At 35.5% G+C, this 27,638-nt stretch overlaps 1 protein-coding gene across 10 annotated transcripts in view; it reads left to right on the top strand.

Moving 5' to 3' along the window:
* LOC118200162 (neuroglian-like) overlaps nucleotides 1–27,638 on the top strand; it is a 449,595-nt gene that overhangs the window by 158,874 nt on the left and 263,083 nt on the right. For all 10 annotated transcript variants that reach the window (XM_085818771.1, XM_085818767.1, XM_085818773.1 and 7 more), the window contains one exon: nucleotides 3,156–3,190. The gene's annotated coding sequence lies outside the window, so the exon portion shown is untranslated. The remainder of the gene's footprint in view (nucleotides 1–3,155; nucleotides 3,191–27,638) is intronic.

Below are 27,638 nucleotides of genomic sequence, written 5' to 3'. Positions count from 1 at the left end.
TCATCTTCTTCTTTTTTTAAAAAAAAGCTTGAAAAATGATTTAGATAAACCGAAGTGTAAAAGGGAACATTTAAGGCTCAGAAAGGGATCCCTAGTTAGAATGAATGTTAGCTTTAAATTAGATCGGGTTACATTCTTGTCTTTATCAAGAATAGATCCATTTATTTAATAAACGATAACTATTTTTCTGAACGTAATCCAGTAGCGGCAACGCTATTTCTTTTTTTTTTAATTCTGTTTGTTAAAGATATGAATTTTGTGATTTCACCGGCGGAATTTTTTTAAAAATTTTGTTTTTATATTGGATTTTTGTATGTGCAACTAGCTTTTTATTTTATCTCTTGTAGTAGCAAACCCATGTGGTAAACGAATGAGCAAACCTTTCTCTTAGACCAGTAATTTCTCAACTTTATTCTTTGCTCCATCCACCTTTTTCACCATTCCTGGACGTTCATCCGGTCCCTCTTTTTCCCCAACTCGAAAAATACATATACTGTTATTTAAATTTAGATTTTTTTTTAATGTGCTTTATACAGTAAACATAAAAATGTGGGCTCAGTTTATTTATTCATTTAATTATACATATTCAGTGATCTTCTGTGGTTTCAACACTAGAACAGCCGAATTTCAGACTAACCTAAAACCGCCATTGAGGGTCAATTTGACCCTCATAAGAAATGTAAGTAGAAACACAGTAAATGATTGAAATGATGCTGAAATGACCACATAAAAGAGTTTTTAGAGGTTTTTATTTATTTTTTATACTTTAAGATTTTTTTCGTGCAATTAATGCAAATTAGCACACAATATCTTTCAATGTAAGATTACAAAAACAAAAACAAAATCTATGAAAAACAAACAAAAGATACAAATCAAAAAGTGGAAAATAGAACATATTCAAAAAATTACCCCCCCCCCCAAAAAAAAAAAAAAAAAAAAAAAAAAAAAACCCCATAAATTGGGAATAAACACACAATGTTTCCCAAAGTTTGTTATACATTACCACAGGTGATACAATATGAACGCTTGACAGTCACAGCAACACATTTACCACAAATTGGTTTCTGGCATCCTTCACAGCTGACAACAGTCTTGTTTTGTCTCTTGCAACTTTGAAATGCACATTTCTTTCGTTTACGTGTCTGTATTTGAGCAATCGGGAGGCATCTGTGGCGTAGTTCACCAACTCGTAGTTCTTCCACGAGCGCAAGACGGGAAATAGAGGTCCCCAAGGATTCTTTGAATATAATCCAAGCATTGAGTGCAGCAATGTCAAAGACGTTGTAAAAAACATGTACAGGCCACCTGCGACTTCCACTACTTGTACTATATTTCCTCAGCATCTGATCTGCGACATCAACGCCACATTTTGTACTGTTGTAGTAAGTGACAGTGTTCGGTTTTTTTTCTTTATGCTGTCGTCAACAAACACATTACTGTGCATTGTGTACACAAGAGTGCATTGTGTACACAATCACGACATTCTTTTTGCTCTTGCACCTATATATTGTGAGTGTTTTGTCTCCATTTTTCAGTGCAAAAGATGAATATCGTGCCGAAGAAGTGTCACGAGCAATAGGGAGGCAATTCTCGCTTATTCAGCCGCATCGTCCCGACAATTGTGTTTTTTTTCGCAGAAAGTTCATCTTCAAGTTTCACAGAAGTAAAAAAATTGTCAGTTGTGACATTGAGTCCGGAGTTTAGATGTGGTTGCAGTAATTTGAGAACTACACTTTCCCCAAGTTGTAAATTAGTCGGTCGTTCTTCATCCTTGCCCAGATAAGGATAACCATTCAAAACATATTTGGATTTTACATCAGTTGCTAGCCAGAATATGATGCCAAACTTGTCCGGTTTATTCGCCATGTACTGGATAAATCTACATCTTGATTTACAAGGCAACAATTGTTCATCAACGGTTATTTCTGGCCCAGGATTATATCATAAATAACAGTTTTCCATTAGCTTGTACCAGGTTTCAGAAGCGAGAGCAAATTTGTTAGTGGCGAGACGATCAGCTCTGGTGCTTCGGGCATCGAATCTGACATACCGCATTATATCACGGAAACGATTGCGTGACATTGTTTCTTTGAACACAGGTGGTCCCCAATTCCACAAATCATCTGTTCAAGGAGGGCAAGGCACTCTTGTGTACTCAATCCTCTTCATCTCGGCATTACAATGGAGAGAGAATATGCTCCATTCTGGATTTTATTTTTCTCCCCTGAGTCATCGCGATAAGAGCTGCGTGTTTCCCAATGCGCAGAAAACAAAAACGTGGCATCGGGAATTCGAAAACGAACATTCGCTTAAAAATATGTCGTTTTTCTTATGAGGGTCAAAATGACCCCAGTTGGCTGTTTTAGGTATATTTGCGATTATTTATTTAAATAATTAACGTAGAAATATGAAAAATTGACATAGTATACCTGGAAACATTTTAGAAAAAGTAAAAAATATCAGCTTCGAAGCTCAGCTGTTTGTTAAAAAAAAACGCGGAAAATTAGAAAAAAAGGTCAAAATGACCCCAACGGCGCTTCTAGTGTTAATGTTTTTAAGATTGGAATATTTTTTTAAACTTTTAACTAGGAAAATTACCAGTTTTAATTGCGTTTGTCTTTTCCGAAATCGATTTATTTTGAATGTATTACCATTTTTGTAACATTCAGTGCCTAAAATACGGACAATTAACATATAACCCTCTGTCCAATTTTGCTATTAGAATTTCTGTACAAAAATGATATATTATGTATTTATAATTTAAGTATGTATAATTGTATAGCTTGAAAGAAAACCTTTAATATTCAGTTTTTTTTTCACGCGCGCCCAATAACTTTTTAATTTATACTGCGCCCTTCTAGACAAAAAGGTTGCCGATAGAAGAAAAAAGACATAGAAGAAAAAAAAATTACTGAGCATAATAAAATCTTTCAGTTTGTCAAATTCAGGAAAATGCTTCATAAAGGAGTCTAATCGGTGTAGTGAACGTGTTTAATAGCTAAAATAAAATTTTGCTGTTTTGTGTTTTGTTTACTTTTGTGTTTCGATGAGATATACCGAGTATTTTATTTTTATTTATTTATGTACTGTTATAGAGTTGATATTTATGTAACAGTGTAATCTGCTAAATACTAATTGTCATTTTCTTTTTCTAGGTGAAATAGGTTTCTCTTTCCGTTGTTTTATGTGGGTAAGTTTTATTTTACTTTTATCAAGATCTTTAAAATTGTAGTTATCTATGATGTAAATATCCATCGTCATAGAGATCGTAAGATGCATAGATTTGCGAGAGTACCTGATCGCTAATTTCCAGGTCTTCGTATAGCTTCCCGAGCGGATATCGAGTAACATGCAGGAAATTAGGTCTGAAACATTAGATTTTTACCTGTAAGATCACTTAAAAGTCATGGTTTACGCGTAGATTCGTCGCCTTTTTTTTTTTTTTTTTTGTCTGCTTGTCAGATTTATCATACTGCCATCGAATGTCTTTGTCCAAGTCGCCCATGGAATATCGAGTGGGATGCTCGAAGGCCAGACTTTAAAACGCGTAACATTAAAACACATTATTAAAACATTTATTAAAAGTCTTGGTAAACTTCAAGATTATGCTGGATTGCAGCAGTTGTAAGGAATGCGTCTCGCTTGTCTTCAAAATTATCCCATAACCATGTGGTGTCTGTATTGGAATGCAGAATCAAATAAATCTATGTGTCGCAAAAAAGAAGAGATTATTTTGAAGAAATTCTAAAAAAAATTTCATTGACTTATGGGGCGACGGTTTTTAGTGTTTCAGGATATGTGTTTTCAGTTGGTTCGATTAACTATTTTAAATTGGTATAAATGCCGCCCCACCGGGTTAGTGGTTAGTGATTTGCTGTGCCGAAATGCCCGCTTTCGAATCTCGGAGAAGGCATGAATATTTGTAAATCTATAAAGTCTATCCGCCTTAGGAGCACTGAAAATATGCAACGAGCCGAAAGTCCTCTCGAGAGGTTGGTGGTAGGGAAAGAGGGGTGGGAGACGTTTGGACCCGTGCCCCAGGGGTGCTTTCCATCAAATCTGGGAGGAGAACTGAGCAAAGCCGTATTGTCACCTGTATGGTGCTTAAGGCTCTTGCCAACGACAGCCGCGTTCTTGCACTCCTTGCCACGAAGAATTTCGTGGGCTTCTTCTGCTGTTAGTGTCAGCCAAGTGAGATAAGTCACAACACGTTTAATTTGTTTAAGTAGTGTGATTGGAGTTTTTAGGTGCTTAGAACCATTGTTGGTGGTGTTATTTAAGTTAATCAATCAGAAGCAAAGGGAGCTTTTAAAGCATAGGTGCTGTAAATTCTGCAGAATAATTTCATAGGTATGATAAATAAGTTATCACTTCCATATTTAATTAAACATGCACTGTAATCCTATGAGAAATCTGTCAACCTAATTCTCATGTATTTTTTCTTTTGCCTTCGCTATCGCTTATTATCATCAACTTTCCTTTAGAAAAAAAAAAATTTTAATAGTGTACATTATACTAAACATTTCCTTGTCAGCTGAGAGCGTAGAAAAGTGCTACTTAATTGAGCATGAAAAAGGTTTTCGCATATATGTCGTTTTAAAAATTTCTTTCATTTCTTCTTCCCTCTTTCGCTCTCTCTCCTTCCCCCTTTTTTAAAAATTATCTTCAGTGTTTTTTTGTCTTGGAAATGATTTTTTTTCCCTTCCTTCTTTTTCTGGTAGAAAATTAATTTCCGAACTTTATAGAAAGCTATCTGTCTTGGGTTAATGTGCCAGTTATTTGATTCAAGAACTCCCAAATTTTCGACTGTCGACTTGTTAAACCTTTTATGAAACTTACTATAATTAGAATTACGTGAGTATTTTTAATTAATAAATCTCTGCAGAAAATTATCAGTAAAATTTGCGTATCTTATAAAATGCAAAATAACAGCTTCTTGTGGTCATTTAACTAATCTTCGTTATTGCTCATTGAAGTTGTAAATTTGAGCATTGCTATTTGATGATCTCTTACAAGAGCGATAATATTTAGTTGCAAATTATAGAATTCTTTTCTAAACATACTACATTCGTGTTTGATGATCTCCGCACAAGATCCTAATCTTTAAACACTGTGTTTATCTGTGTCTAGAAAATTCATCATATTAATTCAGTCATAACGAAGTTAAAACTGCATGAATGGAAAAGTGTCACCGTTTTATTTTGTTAATTATGCCCATTATTTGATTCTATGGGCTGAAGTCACGGAATAGTGATAATTTATCTTGGATTCAATAATGTAATTAATGTGCATGTGCATTGAAACTGCTGCAAGTTATGAGAGCTTCCCAGACGCTAGTGAAACCAGACACAGCGGCTAATGAAAGAATCTTTCACTCACGTGAAAACGATCTTACATTCTCAAGTGATCGTGAGTCTATTTCTTTGGCGTGCCCCTAAGTATAACTTCGGATAACTCCTGGGCTACGCGTACTCAGGGCTGGATTAACCATTAAGCAGTTTAAGCACGTGCTTAGGATATCAGAGAAAGGGAGCACCACAAAAAGGTCCTTAGGTATTCAGGAAAATTTTCCATTGCCGATTTTACCACGGAATGCGTGGTGAAGCTAAACCGAGAGAGGAGGAATAGGGAGGGAAAATGGCATAGACATCTGGTGGGGGCACCAAAAGTGTTTAGGGCCTGTAAATTAATCCGGCCCTGCGTGTATCCCATTTTGGAGACCACTATTCTAGCGGATCTTTCATTCTAGGTGCATTAGTTATTCGCGCTTTTTTGTGCATTACATTTAAACGCTTTTTCATTACTAATATTTCGTATTGTTTGATTTTAACCAGTAGAGACAAACTGTTGTGCGGAATATAAAAAGTCTTCTGAAAGGTATGAATTTGAAAATTAAAAAAGAAAATCCACATTTCGTACACTGTTGTATCTATACAATATATTGTATACGGTCTTGCCAAGAATTTAATTAAAGGTATCTCGGGTAATTTTTTAAAACTTTTGTTTGTTTATTTCTTACTATTTATTTATTCATTCACAAATGCTTGGCTTCTGCCGCTTAAACTGTAAACCTGCTTGCCTTCCAGTAGTTTTCTATGATACAATTAAAACCACTTATTTCTTCATATGTACTTTAAACAGACATGTAAGTAAATAAAATTATAATAATTTGAAGGTATACCTTTTATTTGCTTCATTTCTAAAAGTGCAACCGTATGTTTCCGTTCATCTATCTATTCAGAAGGTTGCGCAATACTGCTGCGTATTCGCTGTTGCACTGCTTTCATGTAATTAATAATCTTGATTTTCGTCGTTATCTGTTGTGCCATTTATTATATTATATGTCTATAGTATTTTTTTTTTGATAGAATCTGTTTTGCGAATGCATTTAATTAGATCTTATCTGACGGAGTATGGCGTAATTCTGTAGCTGTTCATCTTACACGCAAGTGCTTAAAGTTTGTTGCAATTTAAATTGATGTTATTTGATACTTTTCATTATTCGTTTATACTTGCTGTCTAGTGATTATAAGTTTCAGTGCAGTTGTTTTTCATCATAAAAATATACTTTTTAAAGATAAGATGTCCATTTATTTATTAATCAAGAAGAAAGAAAAGGGAAATTTACGGACATTGATCCTGAGTTGTCGAGATCCGAGGAGGATCTCCTACGACCCTTCGTTCTGCCTGTTCTACGAGGAAATCTTATTTACTTCGGTATCTCGGGGAGAATTTGATATGACTGCCGCAGTCTCCTGAGAGGTCCAAATTTCCTTGATCCAGTCTTGGCTATCACTTCTCATCCTCGGACTTGATTAATACATGACTGACAGATCCGTGTGTGAAAGCTACTAGCCTTGCAATTATTACGTATCTATCCGCATTTCTAAATTTGTGGTCAGGATATCTTTTATTAAAGTTATTAAATTTGGTCGATAACTTTAATTTAATTTAAGTATTTGAGCATTTTGCGAGTTGCAGCTCAGTTTTGTTAAATATCTTTTGACAGTTTCTGGTTACCAACGTAATTGCACTGAGATGAAATGTTAATAACTGCAAGGATAAGGAAGATTTGAAATATGAGTATATATTTTGATATTTCTTAGAACAGAAATAGATCACGATAGATAATTATTTCTTCTTCCCGTTTCTTTGATATGGGCTTTGATGTTATCCTAATAATGGGTTGTGTCAAATAATATCTTAGTAAAAGCATTGCTGTAACGAAGTGTCTACGTATGCGCATGCTTTAATAAAAGCATAGCTGAATGGCATTGCTAATGCTTCATGCCACAATGACTGATAGAATACGATTATTAACCTGCAGAAATTAAGCGCCATGTCGACGCTATAAGACCACTAAGGATATGAGTTCTGTAAAGGAGGAATGAAATTATTTAAGTTGAGCATAAAGTGCATGATATCTGACAATCGCTTTTTGTGAAGAATATTGGGATCTCAAGGTATTGGTTTTGAACCGGACGCATATTTCATAAATGCACATTTGTGCCACCGAGGGTGGAAATATTTCAAATAACCCTTTCGCGCGCTTTAAGCAAGATGTTTGGAAACATTTTGTCACGCAATTTCCTGTACAAAATAATTAAAGCATAGTCGATTTCTTCTGAAAATGTTCATTGTGAAGTTAGATCAAATGTAAGCAACTGTGAAAATTTCGCTACCTTATTGAAAGAATTGAAAAAGAAATACAAACACATGTTGGATACTCCGCAAAACTTCGATTGATCAATCTCGGTTTCTATTTTCAAGGAACTACGATGCTGACAAATATAGTTACGTATATATTTGTCAGCATTCTTCATATCGTAAAGTAAAGGTATGTACTTAAAAGTTCGATAACAGTTATGTAGCATTTTGTATTTTAGCGTAATTGACTGCAAAATGGTAACTGTAATTATTATTTCTATACATTTGGAATACAAATTACCTTACAATTTTTAAATACAATTGCGTAAATTTATTAAGAGTAATTTAAAATCTCTCAATAAAATTATGCAATTGCATATTATTATTATATCTATATTTTTCATTTGCTTGAAGAAATAGCATTTAAGCTAGATTCATTTAATTATTCAGGCTTCAATATACTACTTAAAATATTTTGAATGCTCTTATTTTGCAAAGAGAAAAACTATGCAACGAATAAAAGAAAAATAAATGCAAATTTAAAATGTTACTAATATTTAAACGGAACCATACCTGTAAAGGGTACGAACATTTCTCAAATAGAATTTTATTTTAATTAGAGTTATTCATGGCTCATCAGAATTAGTTGATGTTGTGAATGCTATGTCAAATTGAAAAGAACTTGAAATACATACAATTATTGCGGTAATTTATCCACCTGAATAAATTGCATAGGATGAAATAGTTGCAGCATTCTAGCGTTTATTTCTATGTTGCTCAGAAAGTACGATTTATATTGCTCTTGGGCATTGAAAGATCAAAATTTGTTGCACAAACTAAGTTCATCTAAACAATGCGCATGCACTATGAGAATGAAGCTATACAATTTCTACATCAACATTAAATTTTATGAGTGTTTTTGTGTGAAGAGTTTATGTTCAATATCTTATTAACAAAGCACTTTCTTTAAAACGTTAATGTCTCAGGAAGTATCCTTTGTATATTTTTTCTGATGGAACAGACTGTATATTTTTTAAAAGAAGCATAATTTTAATTTGTTATATCTAGTTTCCGTTTACATAATGATAGCAAACATATTTACGTGATAACTGTTACTTAAATCATTTCAAAAACACTTCACCAACCTTTTTCGTTTAACAATACTATGCTGAAGCATTTTAAAAGTTGAATCAAAAATGGAAATAATAAACAAACATTTGGATGGCGTGTTACCTGGTTGCCGTATAAGGTATAGATGAGTCCACAAAAATGTTATAATCAGACATCAATATGTTGAATTTATCAGTGGACTTAAGATCTCTAGATTATTATATAATGTCATTTTTTTTTAAAAAAAGTTCTTTATTAATCAAAGACATTTTGTTCTTAAAATTTGTAAAATTATGGGTCTGCTTTTGCGAACCAGCTTAAAAATGTGGATATAATAGTAGCATATTTACTCTTTCTTTTAAAAATTAAAGCTACAAAGGATAATAAAATCCACAAAAGAAGTAGCTAAATTTGAGCGAACTAGAAACAAGTGACGTCATATGAGTGCAAATCTTGTAGCCTTGCTATAAGTAGTAGAATTTTTTGGCGCCTAGCTTAAAGGAAAGAATTTTGCTTAGCGAATATAGGGCCCTTCGCAGATCAGAAGAGTAAAAGAAAGAAGGATTAATTTTCTGCTATTAAATAAATAACATTTGATTAATGTTTAATTTACTTATTGTGGTATGAAATCGGTTCAGATGTAATTTTATATCGTTTCCATACGAGCCATTTTGGATAACATTTATTCTTCGTAAATCTTCCTCAGGAACCAGACGAAGGTCTCCCTCTACATCAGTTCTTCCATCTCATTCTGTCCCTGAGCATTCTCGTTTGCATTCTTCTGACAATTGCCAGCCCCCCCCTGGCTCACAGATGACAAATGGTCTTATCCTCACCTTCAAAAATGGTTTTGCACGTATTTCTTGTTATTCTAAACGATGTTTTTTCCGTATTGGAACCATTCCAGACAAGTTATAAATGTTTCATTATAGAGAAGCTGAATAGAATATTTGAGACAACATATTTAAATTGTGATCAAAAGAATACCTAACATTTCTAGACTCATCTCCCTTTGTTTTCTTCCTTCTTTCTTACGTATTCAGTGCTTATTAGAAATGTATAAATTTTGGGGATTTTGTTTGTCTATTCTACACTATAAGCCATTGCGTCCCAACACGCAGGCTGCATGCGTCCCAAAACAAATATAAATGTAGCTCAAGAAACGAGCATGAAGTGCAAAAGAAATAATAAAGACGCCGCGATGATACATTTAATGCTGCGATCGGCGTTCGAAGCTGGCTTTCAGTAAGGACGGACGAGTTGTTTGACGCTCTGAATTGGAGAGAAATAAAATACATTCTGTGTAGCCAAATAAAGCAAGCCCAGGTAAATGTGAACAATTATGTACATTTCAACACCCAAAACCCAACACATAGGGAAAAAATACGCAGCCGATTTGATACAAAAATTTAAAATAGAATTTCAAGATTTTCGGAAAATTAATCAAAGTTTTTGTATTTTTGCGACCTCATTTACAGTTGATGTAGATATTGCCAGCAAGTTTTGAAATAGAATGCATTGAGTTTTTATCTTATATTCAACTTCAAGAAAAATTTGATCACGTCCCTTTATTGGACTTTTATAAATCATAAATCCTACCTACCCAGAGACAAATGCCTTTCTGCAGAGTCATGCATTATATGTATTCATGTCATCATTATTTGGCAGCACGTACATTTGGGAACTACTGTTTTGAATAGTGAAGTACACCAAGAATAAAATTTAGAGCTAAAATATCGGATGAACACCTTGAGAACTCTTGAGAATTGCAGTCACTTCAATTGAACGAGACACTTATTAATGCATTAGTTTCTCAAATTCAGTGCCAAATAAATTGCATTAATTTAAGCAAAATTTAAAATGAAATTTTATGTATGAAATGTCAAATACGATGCCTAATTTTTTTAGGGGGAGGGTCTCATAAGACATCGTTAGGACTAGGCAGGCGCAAGAGTCAAGCGAACCACTGGTTCCCTAGAATGTTTCTCCGCGTTCTTGTTTATATTGCAAGCTGAGTTAACATGACCAAACACGGATATTTCTGCCTGCTAGAGGTCAAATTCAGAAGTTTGTTTCAGCAGTCAAACCTGAGCAAATCCGAAAATTTCCAAGGAAACCTGCGCAATAGTGTGATTCGCGTATTTGGGAGGTCATGAGCTGCCAATGGTAACTAGAAATAGTGTATGTGACTCAAAATAGCTCATCTGCTTCCAGGGAAGGTAAAAGGAAGTGGTGCAACATTTTAGCCCAGAGAAGCTAAAAGGTTGCACACTTCTGCTATAAACAATAGATGATGATATTATAAAGTGACCTTGCATCCTGAATTATGTGGCACAGTATCGGATTTTAGTGCAGTGTCCCGTTTCAGTTTATGTTCCGGATTTTGTAAATAGTCCAGAATTTTATTAGCGCTGCTCTATAACAATCATAGAGATATTCCCTAAGATAAGAAATATGATCAATGATTAAAAAAAATCGTGCGTTCTAGGTATCGTTTTATACAGGGTGTCCCGTAAATGTTGCAACAAACTTTTGGGGGAGGTAAGATACATCATAAGGATTAAGAATTGCATAGGAACCCGTGCCCGAAAACGTCAGGGTAAGTAGTAGCCGAGGTAGAAGATGGGAAAGGAAACAAGAGAGTGAATGGTGTACGACAACTTGAAGGTTACAACAGATGCTCGATATTTCCACAATCAGACGCCAAACGTGCCTGACACCGACGGACCATTGATTGCAGTACATGTTCAAACACACCGGGAGTTTCTTTGATTGTAGCAGCTGCGAAGGCGAGTCTTGCCAAGATCCATTTCAGACACAATAGATCGTGATACATTTTGATGGCTTCCACAAAAAGAAATCAAGGCTGGATAAATGGCGGTGAGCGCGGAGGGCAGGGAATCGGTCCACCACTCCCAATCCATCGATGCGGGAATGATCTGTTCAAATTGCTAATAACATCCAGTTCAAAATGAGCAGGCGCCTCATCACTTTGGAACACAAGCTCTCCCTTAGTATTGTTACGAATTTGGTATTTAAAAAGCTAATGTTAGTTCAATTATAAATTAAATGGTTTTATTTCTCGCGCAGTGCAGCGCGTGACGAATATTAAAAGAAAGCTAAGCCGGAAAAATTAAAAATACAAGAGCGCGTGCGTTAAATAAATAAATATCTCTTTTTGATTTCGAGAAAGTACTGGAAAATTCTAGCGCGTGATTTTAAAATCTTATAAAAGGAGGAAAACGTCTCAGTTTGTAGTAGTTGCTTAGTTTGTTGTTGTTTAGAAAACTACTGTTGTTGATTGTAGCGAATTCGCGGATTAGCGTTCTTTAGCTGTTTTGAATTACGTTCTATTGGACATTTGAGTAGTTAAAAGAAAACTACTGTGAGATATTGTAATACTGCGTGATAATTTGAGAAAATTTAAGCATTTTTGTTGTGATAATAATAAATTTTTGTTCATTTTTCATCGGACTTGTGCATTCATTTAGTAACGAATCCGTACGCACGCAACAATTTTTGGTGTCAGAAGTGGGATTTGAATGCCAATAACAAGAGCGATGGAAGAGCAGTTAAGGCAATTGATAACAGCCTTTGCCTCGTTTAAAGAAGAAATGAAAGAAGAGATGAAATCTAGCCAAGGAAAGATGGAAGGGGCCGTCAACTCTGTTAAGGACGAAATGAAAGCCGTTCAAGCTGGTCAAGAAAAGATTGAAGCAGGTCAAGAAGAAATGAAAAGAGAGATTACCTGCATAATAGAAAATAAATTTGAAGCTATGGAAGGCAGAATTGACACAGTTGAAAATAAAGTTGGACTAATTGAAGAAAGAGTTTCTTCGGTGAAAGAAGAAATAGAAGAAAGAGTTTCTTCTGTAAAAGAACATATAGAAGGGAGAGTTTCTGCTGTGGAGGAACGAATTGAAGGAAGAGTTTGTGCCGTCCAACACCAAATCGAACAACAAATTGATGAGAGAGTTTCTGAAGTTGCCAAAGAAATGGATACTTTAAAGAAATTCGTAGCGTCGGCAGGGAGCAGGAGTGATGATTTTAAATTCTTACCAATGCCTGCTCGTCCACCTCTGAAGCTATCCACATATGATGGGAAGACCTCCTGGCAGGTGTATAAGACACAATTTTCTATCGTGGCGGATGCGAATGGATGGGATTCCCATGCTAAGGCCTGTCATCTCGCCGCTTCTCTAAGAGCCGACGCAGCGGATATCCTTCAGACTCTTCCCGAAAACAAAAGGTTAGATTTCGAAGCTCTGTCCGGCGCCTTGGAGTTGCGCTTTGGGGAGAAGTGTTTAAAAGACTACAGCAGGCTCCAATTAAAATCTCGTCAACAGAAGCCTACCAAAACACTTCAGGAGCTCGCCGCGGATGTTGAAAGGCTGTCCCATCTCGCCTTTTCGGAATGCCCGACAGAAACAAGGGAAATCCTGTCCTTGCAATACTTTATCGACGGCATCCGAGATACTGAAATACAGAAAGCTCTACGAATGGCGGATGTAAAAGATTTAAAAAGTGCTCTAGTGTACGCCATGAAATTTGAGGCAGCCCAGCAAGCAACTCTTAGGGATAGCTACCCAGTCAGAGCTGTGCGAGTCCACGACCCAGGGGACCAATTGATGGCTCGTTTAGATGATTTATCCAGACAAGTCGATGCTTTGATACGGAGTAGCAGTGAGAACAAAGTGGCTGTAAGATGCTGGAGATGTGGTTCTGAAGGTCACCTACGACGGCATTGCAGAACACCCCAGGGCATGGATAATAAAACAGATGAGTTGACAAGACCAGTGAATGCTTTAAGACGGAATAGTGGTGAAACAAAACCGACCCTAAAGTGCTGGAATTGCGGTGTTGAAGGCCACCTACGAAGGAACTGCAGAACTCCCCAGAGCACGGAAAATAAGGCATACGATTTAAACAGACAATTAAATGCCACGGGAAGGAAAAGGACTGACAAGAAACCAAAGTGCTGGAACTATGGAGCTGAAGGCCACGTACGAAAGAATTGCAGAACACCCCAGGGTACGAAAATTGAGACAATTTCTGAGCAACGACGCAGGAAACAAATTAATGACCATATCAAGGAACGGAGGTTGCCAGATAATGAAAAACCCTGTTTTAAAGCGCTTAAGATCTCTATAGTGAGTGGCAACAATAACGGACTGTCCATCAATGGGAATATCGATGGAGTTCCTTGCACTATGATCATTGACACAGGAGCTAATGTTACCATCATTAGGAAAGATTTAGCTGAACAGTTTAAAGATAAACTTATTTGGACGCCATCCTGTGTTACCCTTCAGACTGAGCCTGGTGATAAGATCGACATAACTGGGAAGTTAAACGTGAGCATCACGTTTGGAAGTGCCGCCTACCATCACACGGCTTATGTGGCGGATATTACAGATCCATGCATACTCGGATTGGACTTTTTAAGGAAATACAATTTTTCCTTAGATTTCAAAAACAATAAGCTGCATTCAGCATCTGATGGCATGACTATCCATCCTCAAAAGGGATCCTCGCCTGGAAATGTCGACGCCTTGTCCGAAAGATCGAGCTCGGGAAGCTGCCGAAATCATACCAGGGTCGAAAAGAAACTCAAGACTACCAGCTATTCTCCATCCCAGAAGCTCTTCGGTCGAGACCTTCGTCTGCCTTGTGACCGCCTGTTTAGTCGCCCTACGGATGCGCCTTCATCGCCTGAGGAACACATCCAAGATGCCCAGGCCCGGTTTGAGGGGATGCACCGTTCTGCACGAAAGCGAGTCAACTTAGCGACGGAGAAAATGAAGATCAGATGCGACACAAGAGCTACTAGACAGAGATCCAACAAAGGAGACGAGGTGTGGTTGTGGAACCCAATTCAACGAAAAGGACTGAGTCCTAAATTACAGTCACCTTCGGATGGTCCATATACAGTGCTGAACACGAATGACGTCGTGGTTCGGATCCGTGAGTCTTCGAACTCTTACGACAGGTTAGCTTATTACTATGGCCATAGTACGTAATGTAAATAATTGTAAATAGTATCAGACCATGGTCCTTTTTGTTTTTAAATGTGTATTTGATTTGTATTTAGTATTTGATAGCATTTGATTTGTTTAAGTTAGTTATTGCATTTATTGTTTATATTGTTTGATATTGTAATGTAATGTTTATGCCTCAGTTGCATTTATGTCACAGTTGTAAGTTTAGCTTCCTGTCCAGGGATTGTACTGCCCGGGACGTGCAGTCCTTGGGTAGGGGTCAGTGTTACGAATTTGGTATTTAAAAAGCTAATGTTAGTTCAATTATAAATTAAATGGTTTTATTTCTCGCGCAGTGCAGCGCGTGACGAATATTAAAAGAAAGCTAAGCCGGAAAAATTAAAAATACAAGAGCGCGTGCGTTAAATAAATAAATAGCTCTTTTTGATTTCGAGAAAGTACTGGAAAATTCTAGCGCGTGATTTTAAAATCTTATAAAAGGAGGAAAACATCTCAGTTTGTAGTAGTTGCTTAGTTTGTTGTTGTTTAGAAAACTACTGTTGTTGATTGTAGCGAATTCGCGGATTAGCGTTCGTTAGCTGTTTTGAATTACGTTCTATTGGACATTTGAGTAGTTAAAAGAAAACTACTGTGAGATATTGTAATACTGCGTGATAATTTGAGAAAATTTAATCATTTTTGTTGTGATAATAATAAATTTTTGTTCATTTTTCATCGGACTTGTGCATTCATTTAGTAACGAATCCGTACGCACGCAACAGTATATATAACGTTTCATGCTCTTCGTATGGTGCCTACCGCTCGAACGAGGCAATCCGCCCTTTCCACTAGCACTCTCCTGTACAACACCCTCTGGCGGCGTACAGTGACGTTTCTGGGCAGGGGTTCCTATGCAATTCTTAATCTTTATGATGTGCTGTACCTCCGCCAGAAGTTTGTCGCGACATTTACGGGACACTCTGTATATTAGATATGCTTTTCAACTTGACTATAAGCTGTGATATATAGATTTATTGCATCCAAACGGGGGGGGGAGTACGTTTCTTTCTTCATCCTTGTCTAAACATATTCTCAGAAGTTTGTATTCGACGATCTGTGGACATGGACAATCCGTACATTCATAATTGAAGATCAGAAGATTTGAAAGTGCTTGTTTGGTGTAATAGTTACATATATTACGATTTTATCTGGGTAATAATAATTACATTGAATACTTTTGCGAGAAAGAGAATGGTACCGTGAAGAAATTCTAAAACAGAATGACGTTGGTTATTGCCTTTCTAGCGAGCTTTATATTAACAGTTCTCCTATTGTAGTGATTAATATATGGAAGCAGGATGGTGTTCTCTCGGAGTTGTGTACAGATCCGAATTGTATTGTACCTGAGATATTCGTGAAGGACTTAACTGCAAGCTACAATGTTTTGCTGTGAAGGAATCGATATTTAACGAAATATTCTCGTCGAAACGAACGTTTTCGTTGTAGATAAAACTTTCATAAGTCTCGTCGTCGTTTTCCATGAAAAAGTAATAAAGCATTTTACGAAGGTAATAGAAATATATTTTGTTCATTGATGTAAGCTAAATCCACGTAAAAATCCACGTGACTGTTGTTCTCATCATTTTCTACAACGCTATGTGTTATTCTGTTCCTTTTTTCTGCGCATTTTTCGTTGCCACACGTGATGTAGCTATTCACGTGACCGATTGTCACGTTTTTCCGTGGTGTGTAGCCCTGATGGTTCAGCAGATAAAAAAAGAGGCGAGTTTACTGCACCGTTTCCGACGACCTTCACCTTTCTTATTGTCGGAAATATTGAATTCATGCTATGCTTACGTTTCTATTTTAGCTCGCATCGTGATGTTGTGGTACACATGATATTTGGAGGGGTTTTGAGCTTATTTGGAAAGAGTGCAGGAGACAATGGGAATCTTTCAGTAATGAACTTGGTTATTCTTTTTTTACGAACATTTTAAAAATTTTATTGCTGATACTAAAGTACATCATCGACTTTTTTAACAATATTACAAATTAAAAATACAGTTTTTTTTTTTCTGTGAATGTGAAGCTACATTGTTATATTTTCATTGGCTGTGAAATATATATCACTAACTAATATAACTTATCAGAACATCTGACCTGTGGTCGGAGGGTGGAAGATGCGTAAATTAAAAATACTGGCTATTTCGACGAGTTATTAAATCAAAGAATTTGAGAAACTTTATTTAAAAGGGGAGTTGATAGAAATTATCTTTCTAGTGCTGCAAAAAACGTTCACTACGGTTCTTTATAAAAAGTAAACAAGACATTATTAAAACACTTTCTTTCTTCCCACCGACGGCGGGGCAGCCGATCCACTGGGCGTTAGTATATCAGCAAGGCCCGGCTGACGTAATTAACTTTGCTACAAAAGTTCCTGGATTGCAGGCTTACCAAGCCTATGTTTGGCTGAGGGGTAAGTAAAATGTTATGTTTCAGTCCTTTTCAAAAGTCCACAAAACAAATTAGTGTGTTTCTTGCAAGACGAGTGCTGAGGTATCCAAAAAAGGGTTAAAATTCCATAATCGGGGTGAGCGCCAAGCTTGGCAAGAGATTTTATTTGGCGCGATTTTAATTTGGTTGTGGTTTCCGACTATATGTTTTCTTGTGGCAAACCTAGAGCTTTATTTCGGTAACTGTGTAAGAGCGCGAATTTTGTGTAGCCAGATTTTTTTTTAAAATTTAATTTTGAAATACTGTGTTTGTTTTTAAAGTTTTACTGTTTAATATTATTGTTATATATATGTTTAATATTATATTTATATAAATATTTGCAGAAGGTTAAGCTGTTGTTAGTGGGAGAATGTTGGATTTCATATGACATGAAGTTTCTAATTTATGAATGTTTTAAATTTTATTTAGTTAATTTTTTTTTAGTTTTGTTTCTTGCATCTGGCAATCGAAAGATGTGGAATATTTAAAGCTTTGAACGAAAGCTGTTTACTGTGTTGAATTCCACGACGATAGTAACTTGAATATTTTAGATAGTTTATGATGCTGAATACGCATAATTTGCTATTCTGTTTACGTTTAAAACTGACTTCGCAGTGCTCTGATCTGACAAGTGTATACATTTATTTACTCAATAATTATTTACAAGAATTGTTCATTCTAATATTTTATGATGAATTACGTATATATAGGACTATGCTTTTACTTGCAAAGCTGTTGGACTTTTTTTTACTCGTATAGTATTTTATCATCTCATTTTACTATTCTGTTTACATAAAATAACGGCTTTTCACTACTGCAAAACTTAAAAGTTACTATTCTGTTTACGTTTAAAAATCACATTTTAGTGCTTTCATTTAGTGCGCCTAAAAAATTCGCCAAATTTTGAAGGCCAAAATGGTTTGACGCCAACTTACCCCGCTTATGGAATTTTAGCCCAAATAAGAGTGCTGGACGAATCAACGGTTCAGGGAAGGAAGAAGGTTGCGATGAGCTAAGGAGAACAATTTCAGTGATCACACGTACGGGAGCTAGAGATGGATAGATACAACTTAAAATACTGTTAATGGGCTTCCACAACATAACAGTTGACTAATCCTGTAGATGAATTATAATACATTTACAGGTAATTACAATGGGATAAACCTGGTACAATCAGCTATTCTATCATTAAAATACTGTTTATCAATTCATTATATTTATTACTGTTTTTTGTTTATTAAAAACGTCCTTGAGAGTATCATTCCATAACTTTTGGACTTTTACCATTCTAGCGCTGGAAGACTTGAAAGCAGTTTTAAGCTGAATGACACATCATAAAAATATTGTTTATTAATTAATTTTATTTATTTACATCATTTTTACGTTAAAAACGCACTTACGAAGTCATCATAATTTTTTGGACCATTATCGTTCTAATGCTCAAAGCGTCGAGTGCAGTTATAAAAAGCAGTGCCCTGTGCAGTTCTTTGTTGTCAAATAAAAGCTGAAGACTATGTAATTATAAATTGTTTATTAATTAGCTCTATTTATTTACTTATTTTTTTCTGAGTTTAAAAACGTCTTTAGCAAAGTGTTTCCTTAATTTTTGAATCATTACTTTATGCTGTTATACATTTGCCATTATGACATGGCAAATGTCGTTGGGGAGAATGTAAGATTTTTAAGATTTTTAATTTATCGTTCATGCATCATGGCGGAAACCCATTTCTAGACATTCGACATGAATAAGATTTCGTAATTTATTTTCCAAATACTAACTGTTTAATGGACACAGCGATTTTAAGGCGAGAAATAGCCATGTGAAAGATTTAAATCTTATTTTATTTATTTACTAGTGGGCAAGCCCGCCAGAGTAAAATTTATACGTTTTATGTACATCTGAAAAGAAAATGTATAAAAATATTTCAATATGGGTGCTACTTTGGTAGACGGTTGCACGGATTTTGGCAAGTTTTTGGCAATTTTTCTTTTGGCGAGTAATACGACTTATGGTAAACCCATTGCTGGATAAGTTATTTATGGTAACCGATACTTTGTTGACATTTTATTTAAAAAATAATGCGTGTTATTATGCATAAATTCCGTGTTTTAAATATTATTTATGGCTTCTAAATATTAAAAATCAATTTAATTTTGCATTTTTATTTGAAATAAAAATTTTATTCTTTATCATATTTTATGAAATTTTATGCTGTGGATGATGTAATCAGTGACGTCACCTTACTTTAAAAGTAATTGGTTTTAATATCTATAAATTTAATCTAATGTTTTAAACATTATTTATGGCTGTTAAATATTAAAATACAATTTAATTTTGCATTTCTTTTTTAAAATGATTTTATTATGTATGATTATTTAAATAATTTTAATTCTAGGCGTGATGTGATCAGCTCTCTGATTGGTTTTAGAATATTTGTGCATTAATGAGCTGTAATCAGCTCCCTGATAGGTTGCTGAAAATTTGTGCATTAACGCGCCATTTTAAAATTTAATTCATATCTTCGAATTCCTTCAAAAATGTCTCCTTCAAAGATGAATGTTGTTTTTGATAAGTACCAAGAATTTTTGGTTTCGGAATCAAAAAAAATTGTCCTTTGAGACCTTATTTTCGCCAGCCTGGCTTTCCTAATCAAAGATTTATTTATAAATTCTTACAAGGGTCAGAGGAAATTTATTTTAAATTTTTGAAGGAAACGTCGCTAATTGTTTCTTCAATGAAGTGCGAAAATGTAGATCACAGATGAAGACTGTTAGAAGAGCCGATTCTGAGATGGCCGTATATGATATTGTGGCTGGAAGAAATAACCGCTGTAACGGTAAGAAAATTATTAGACATTCCTCCTTTTTTACCGACAATAAACTAATTGCTGTCATTTTAGCTCTAGTGTACGAAGCGTTCTTATTTACTTATTTTAAAGTATTTAATTTAAGTAATATTTTAATTCTTTTAAACGTTGGTATGATGGTTTTTAATTCGATATTCAATTTACGTAATATTTTAATCCAATTAAACGTTTGCGCAATGTTTTTATAGTGGTATTTTTATTCTATTTCTATGCTATATGAAAGTAATAATTTAACCTTTAGTATTTTATACTCGTAGTAAATGTATTTATTCTATATAATATATATATATATATATATATTATATTCTATATAACGTATTTTAAAGTATTTAAATTTAATAATATTCTAATTCTTTTAAATGTTGGATGATGTTTTTTATTTCGATATGCAATTTCAGTAAGATTTTAATCTAATTAAACGTTGGCACAATGTTTTTATAGCGGTGTTTTTATTCTCTTCTTTGCTATATGAAAGTTATAATAACCTTACTGTCGCGTTTGCTTACTAGAACTTTACTTCCACGAACGCCCTCTGGCGAAAGAGACTAAAAGTAGTCAGTTGAACGGCTGACGCGTCTAACAGATGTATAACGATAGACCGTCTCCGTATAAATTATGCTTGTAATCATTATAACTTGTAAATATTTTGTAGATATCTTTCATACGAATTAAAATTTCTTAAAAAGTTTATAGCTGTGTTGCGCAGTAAATCGAAGTTCATCATAGAGACAGATACTGACAAGAAGGAAAGAAGGCAGTTCAGGGCAGCCCTATTTAGAAGGTAAGTGAACTTTCACTTATCTATTTAATGATCAAAAAATTTTAATAGTACAAAGTTGATAAAATTTTTTAACATGGCGCCCGAACAGGGACTGCCAGTAACTGCGGTTTTCCTAACTATTGAAACTGTCTAAATTGATATCAGTTATATAGATAATACATAAGCATAAATAATTAGTGAATTGCTGATACTTGTTGAATTATTGAATATTAAATAATGACGGAATTCATCGATACATTGAAAAGGAAACGCGGCCACATAAGGGCTGCCGTTACAAAATTAATTGGCCGAATCGAAACTGAATTACCAAAAACAGAAGTGAATGCAGAGGAACTAGAAATTTCTTTAGAACTCTTAAATGAAAAATCGAACGAGTTAAAACAAATAGATGCCGATATAGAAAAATTAATAAACATAAAGGATCTAGACCAGGAATTAAACGGTGTTGACGAATATCGTGAAAGAATAACTACATTTAAATACAAGGCTAACAAAAAATTGAAAGAAATTAATATAAAACAACAAAAATTTAATGTGTTACGAAGCACTGAACAGTTAAGTGAAAGTATTATAGAAAACGTTAAAATCGAAAGTCATAATGTGAAGCTTCCTAAACTTACGATTCCGAAGTTTTATGGCGAGAGCTGCGAATGGCTGACATTTTGGAACACTTTTTCATCAGCCATACATCAAAATAAAACGCTTGACGCTATAAGCAAATTTAATTATTTGAAATCCTTTTTGGGAGGTACTGCTTATAACACCATTGACGGTTTCGATTTAACCGAAGAAAATTACGAAACTTCAGTTAAACTCCTCACAGAAAGATTTGGAAATAAAGATGTACTGATCAACGCCCATATAGATAAATTACTGAAAATAAGACATCTAAAAGATTGTAATGACATTCAAAATTTCCGTAAGTTATTCAATTATATACAGAAACATATTCGATGTCTTGAATCATTAAATATGACCTCAGAAACATATGGAGCTTTATTAACGCCTATTTTGCTTAAAACATTGCCCCCAGATTTGGTTTTGGAGTATAATAAAACAGTTCGAAAATCAAATTACGATTTGAATCACCTAGTGGAATTTCTTTCTGAACAGTTAGTTGCGCGGGAACGTACATTCCAGACGGTCCAGCCAAAGGCGGCGCCGCAAAAGCATAACAAACTGATTGAAACCAGACCTATTGCGAAACACACAGCTTCGGAGTTAACGAACGCAAGTTTGCGGGGGGGACAAACACCATGTGTTTTCTGCGACTCTTCTGATCACGAATCTTTAACGTGTAAACAAGCATCTTTATGGTCTACTGAGAAAAAAAGGGAGAAATGTAAAGCGAAATTAATATGTTATCGCTGTTTACACCCACGGCATCTCAGTTTTATTTGCACTTCTAGAATAAGGTGTGAATTATGTAAACAACGACATGCCACTATAATGTGTTTTAAAACCGAAAACGGAGAAATTAAGGAAGAAAAAATTGAAAATAAGGCCTTAACGAATAATTCATCCTATGAAAGTGTAATCTTGCAAACTTTAATTGCCAATGTTTACGGAGATGGTGAAAGCAATTTTATACGAATAATTCTGGATACCGGAAGTAGCAGATCATATATCAGCACATTTCTTGCGGAGAAATTAAAACTAAAATCTTTAGGTCAGGAAAGTGTGACTCATGGGCTTTTTGGAGGGATAGAAAAAAGGGAAAATCACAACAAGTATCTGATTAAGTTCCAGAAACAGGATTCACATGCGAAATGGAAGTTTTGAGCCAAAAAACCATATGTTCACATATTCCAAAATTGGAGGATAGGGAATGCTTAAAGAAACTAAGAGGTTACAAAATTTTTCCTAGTGATGTAATTAATGAGAATTCTTGTTTATTTGAAAAACACCCTAACGAAATACACATGCTTGTAGGAGCAGATTATGCCGGAAAACTCTTTACAGGGGAAATAATACACGTAACGGAGAGTTTAGTAGCGATGAATACACACCTTGGTTGGACAACATTAGGGAGGACAAAGGTAAAGGGAAAGAATTTTAATGAAGTTCTTTTATCACTACACGTTAGTGACAGAAAAATTTGTGACTTATGGCCTCTTGATTCTATCGGAATAACTGAACCAGCTCTTTCGCAAACAAATCAAGAAATAGAAAAGGCTACAGAAAATTATTTCATCCGTACTTTAGAAAGAGATGACACTGGAAGGTATCAGGTATCACTTCCATGGCTTCAAATTCATCCTGAGTTGCCAGATAATAGAATCATTGCAGAAAAGCGTCTGAAGTCTTGCGTGAAAACCCTTCAGACTAAGAATTCCTTAGAAGCCTACGAAACTGTTTTAAAGGATTGGGTAGAAGAGGGAATAATTGAACCTATCGATATTTCGGAGGCAGAAAAGATCAAAGGGCATTATCTGCCACATAGAGCAGTGTTTCGGGAAAATTCGACTACCAAAATTCGACCAGTGTTCGACGCATCTGCAAAGGAGAAAAATTCGGTATCTCTGAACGACTGCCTGGAAAAGGGTCCTAATTATCTTGAATTGATCCCCAAAATTTTGACAAAATTTCGAGAGGGGAAGTATGGAGTAATTTCGGATATAAAAAGAGCATTTCTTCAGATAGGTGTGAATCCAGCGGATCGAGATTTTCTCCGCTTCCTATGGTGGGAGAAAGGACAGCCTGAAAAACTGACTATATATCGGCACCGAAGGGTTGTATTCGGCGTAAACGCCAGCCCCTTTTTACTCGCTGCCACGATTAACTACCATTTGGAAAATGTACCAAAACATCATCAGGAAATAGCTTCAAAGCTAAAGAAAGCCATGTATGTGGATAACTGCGTAGCGAGTGTGGAATCAATTGAAGAATTAAACTCATTTATCAAAGGATCTAGAGAAATAATGGCTACTGCAAAATTTGACCTAAGAGGATGGAAACATAATAGACTTAAAAATGAAACTTCAATTCTAAACCTTTCTGATAAAGATTATGAAGATGTTGTGTCAGTATTGGGATTGAAATGGGACTTGTTTGACGATACTTTGTTTTGTCACGTAAAATATGAAGAAAACCCTATATTGAGCAAAAGATCTGTTCTTTCCGAATTGAGTAAAATCTTTGACCCAATTGGGTTTACTAGTCCAGTTACTCTCTTGCCTAAACTGATTCTGCAAGAGTGCTGGAAACAGAAAATTAACTGGGATACTAATCTGCCGAATGATCTAGCAAGGAAATTTTTCACATGGTCATCTCAGTTAAAATATTTGAAAGACATCAAAATTCCTAGATTGCTTCCCAAAATAGACGAAAGTACCACTCTGCACGTATTTTCGGATGCAAGCAAGGACGCGTATGCGACCTGCATTTTTCTTAGACACAGCGGTGAGAGTGGAGTCACTTGTCAATTGATACAATCTAAAGCGAGAGTTGCTCCCCTAAAAGCACTCACCATACCTCGACTAGAGATACTCGCTTGCACTATTGGAGCCAGGCTCTCTCATACAATAAGAGAAGACTTGAAACTAAAAGAGGTTCCAGTTTTTTACTGGACGGATTCCACAAATGCTCTCTTTTGGATAAAACAGAAAGAAAATTGGTCCACTTTTGTAGCCAATCGAGTAAATGAGATTCGAAAATTGAGTAACTCAGATCACTGGCATCACATTCCCGGAAAGTTTAATCCTTCGGATTTGCCATCACGCGGTTGCTCTGCAAAAGAATTGAGGAAATCCGAATGGTGGAAAGGACCAGATTGGATTTATCGACCTCCAGAAGAGTGGCCTATTGCAGATGGGGAACATCCTGACTTCGATATAGTAAATGGAGAGAGAAAACGAACTGTGGTTTCAGCCAGCAATAACACGAATACAGATAAATTTAAACTTTTTGATAATATTTCAAAATTCGAAAAGATCATAAAGGTCGTATCTTGGATCTTCAGATTCATTAAAAATGCTACAACACCACCATCTGAAAGAACTCATGGGAGAATTTCAGTCGAAGAACTAAAAGGAGCTGAAACAATGGTTTTCCGACTCATCCAACGAGAATCTTTCGAAGGATTGAAAGATAAAAGAATACGTGCTCTAGAACCTACCATGGACTCCAATGGCATTATAAAAGTGAAAACACGTATCTTTCAGAGAGACGATGATGCTGACTTTCGTTACCCAGTTTTACTTCCCTCAGAACATCCATTAGTATTAAAACTGGTCAAATCTGAACATGAAAGGCTAAGTCACGCTGGAGTACAATTCGTTATGTGCGCTTTGCGTGAAAAATATTGGATCATAAAGAGTAGGAAGACCGTACGCAAGGTTATCCAAAACTGTGTACGATGTCGAAGGTTCGACTCTGATTCATATAAGATTCCTCAAGCGCCACTACCTGAAGACAGGATAAGAGATGCTTTAATTTTTGAGATTATTGGTGTTGATCTGACGGGTCCCTTAATTTTAAAAGGAGGCCAAGAAACATGGATCGTCATTTTTACTTGCGCAATATATAGAGAGCAGTTCACTTAGAGCTAGTCTCATCTCTATCAACCGAAAGTTTCCTGCACGCGTTCAGGCGATTCATCGCTCGAAGGGGTAGACCTGTCACTGTATACTCTGACAATGGAACCAATTTTGTTGGATCAAATAATTTGTTTAAGACCATAGATTGGAATTCTATCTTAGAAAATGCAACAGTTAAGAAAATTGAATGGAAATTTATTCCCCCTTCCTCGCCATGGTGGGGAGGGTGGTGGGAAAGATTAATTGGAGTACTAAAGAGAATTCTTCGAAAAGTACTAGGAAAATCTTCTCTGAACTACGAAGAATTGTTGACAATCATTTGTGACTGTGAGAGCATTATGAACAACCGTCCTCTCACGTATTTGTCAGAAGACGCAAAGGATTTAAGAGCTCTCACCCCAGCAATGTTTCTAACAGAAATTCCAGAGACTGGAGTTCCTGAATTAGATCTTTTGGATTCTAAATCCATCAATAAAAGATACCTTTACAGAGCCAAATTGAGAAAAGATTTACGAAAAGGATTTCGATCAGAATATTTAGGGCAACTAAAACAAAGCTCAAAATTCATCCGCGAACCATCTTCTGTGAAAGTTGGTGATCTTGTAATTGTGTCCAACAACGAAAAAAGGATAAACTGGCCCTTAGCTAGAATCGTGGAAATTTTTCCATCCCACGACGGACACATTAGATTAGTGAAACTGAAAACTGCACAAGGGGAGATTATAAGACCTACTAAGAACCTCATACCTCTTGAACTCAACTTTACACCTGAGTCGGATATGCTAGTGAGGTACAGAACTCGACGTATGACGAAATCTCAAAAGACTTGAACTGCAGGTCAGTTGAGGTCCATCCTCTGCTGATACTGGACCTCAAGGTGGGAGTGTCGCGTTTGCTTACTAGAACTTTACTTCCACGAACGCCCTCTGGCGAAAGAGACTAAAAGTAGTCAGTTGAACGGCTGACGCGTCTAACAGATGTATAACGATAGACCGTCTCCGTATAAATTATGCTTGTAATCATTATAACTTGTAAATATTTTGTAGATATCTTTCATACGAATTAAAATTTCTTAAAAAGTTTATAGCTGTGTTGCGCAGTAAATCGAAGTTCATCATAGAGACAGATACCGACAAGAAGGAAAGAAGGCAGTTCAGGGCAGCCCTATTTAGAAGGTAAGTGAACTTTCACTTATCTATTTAATGATCAAAAAATTTTAATAGTACAAAGTTGATAAAATTTTTTAACACTTACTTTAGTATTTTATACTCATAGTAAATGTATTTATTTACACTTGCCTGCCATCTTAAAAAACGACATTTTCAACAAAAAAATTAATCCATTATTTCTAACGATATTTATTTATTTATTTTTTTTTTAAGTTTCGAATACTTTACTATAACAGCGTTTTTCAAGATGGCTGACGTTTGTAGAAATCGCGCCAACAATTGCGCCAACGTAAATCGCCAAAAATCCGTGCAACCGTCTACCAAAGTAGCACCTCAATATGAAATGTTTCAGGTTTATTTTGGCTTGATTAACAAATTTGGGCTATACCAAGTAGGGTTGTACCAATGTTGTCGAGACACTCTGTGATTATAAAAATTCTACTCTGTGTACTGCTATCCAGCTCTGAATCCTTGATCATCATAAGGAAAGAAAATTATATACTTCATCTGTTCAAAGTTAGGATTTAAAGTACTGATATTAATTAGAACAACACCTCTTGCATGTATTACAATATCTCTGTTGGATGGAGGAACGCCATCATCTTCTGCAACTTGATTTTCTTTTGGAGCCCTGTAACGTCTTCTGTGCTCACCTGTAACGACGGTTTCGCTGGTGATGTGTATATGGCAGCAGCACTTTGCAGTCGTAGAGTACCTTCAAATTTTTTCAGCATTCTTGCAGGCTTCTGAATTCACATTGCTTGAAACTACATTCAATAGTGTCAGTAGTTCAGTATTCAGAGTAGTAACTGAGGGCTTGATCTGAATCTGAAATGCAGAGCAGGGTGTACTGTTCTTGATCAGGATGAGGGTGATTTGCTCGATGATATATGGCACCATGAATTCTAAAACAATAGGGACCTGAACCTGTAATTGGCACCCAAGGAAGCAAAACTAGAAAGACAGTTATAAGTACGTATGTTAGCGACGTGGGAAAACTGGTCATTGCCATTCATTAAATTACGCCATTCTTCTGGATATTTTCTTTCAGCTTC

Source organism: Stegodyphus dumicola, chromosome 6 (genome assembly GCF_044657685.1).
Source record: "Stegodyphus dumicola isolate Sdum_Otavi_A_Nest chromosome 6, ASM4465768v1".
NCBI classification, from domain to species: domain Eukaryota; kingdom Metazoa; phylum Arthropoda; class Arachnida; order Araneae; family Eresidae; genus Stegodyphus; species Stegodyphus dumicola.
This window is presented reverse-complemented; position numbering and strand designations above follow the sequence as displayed.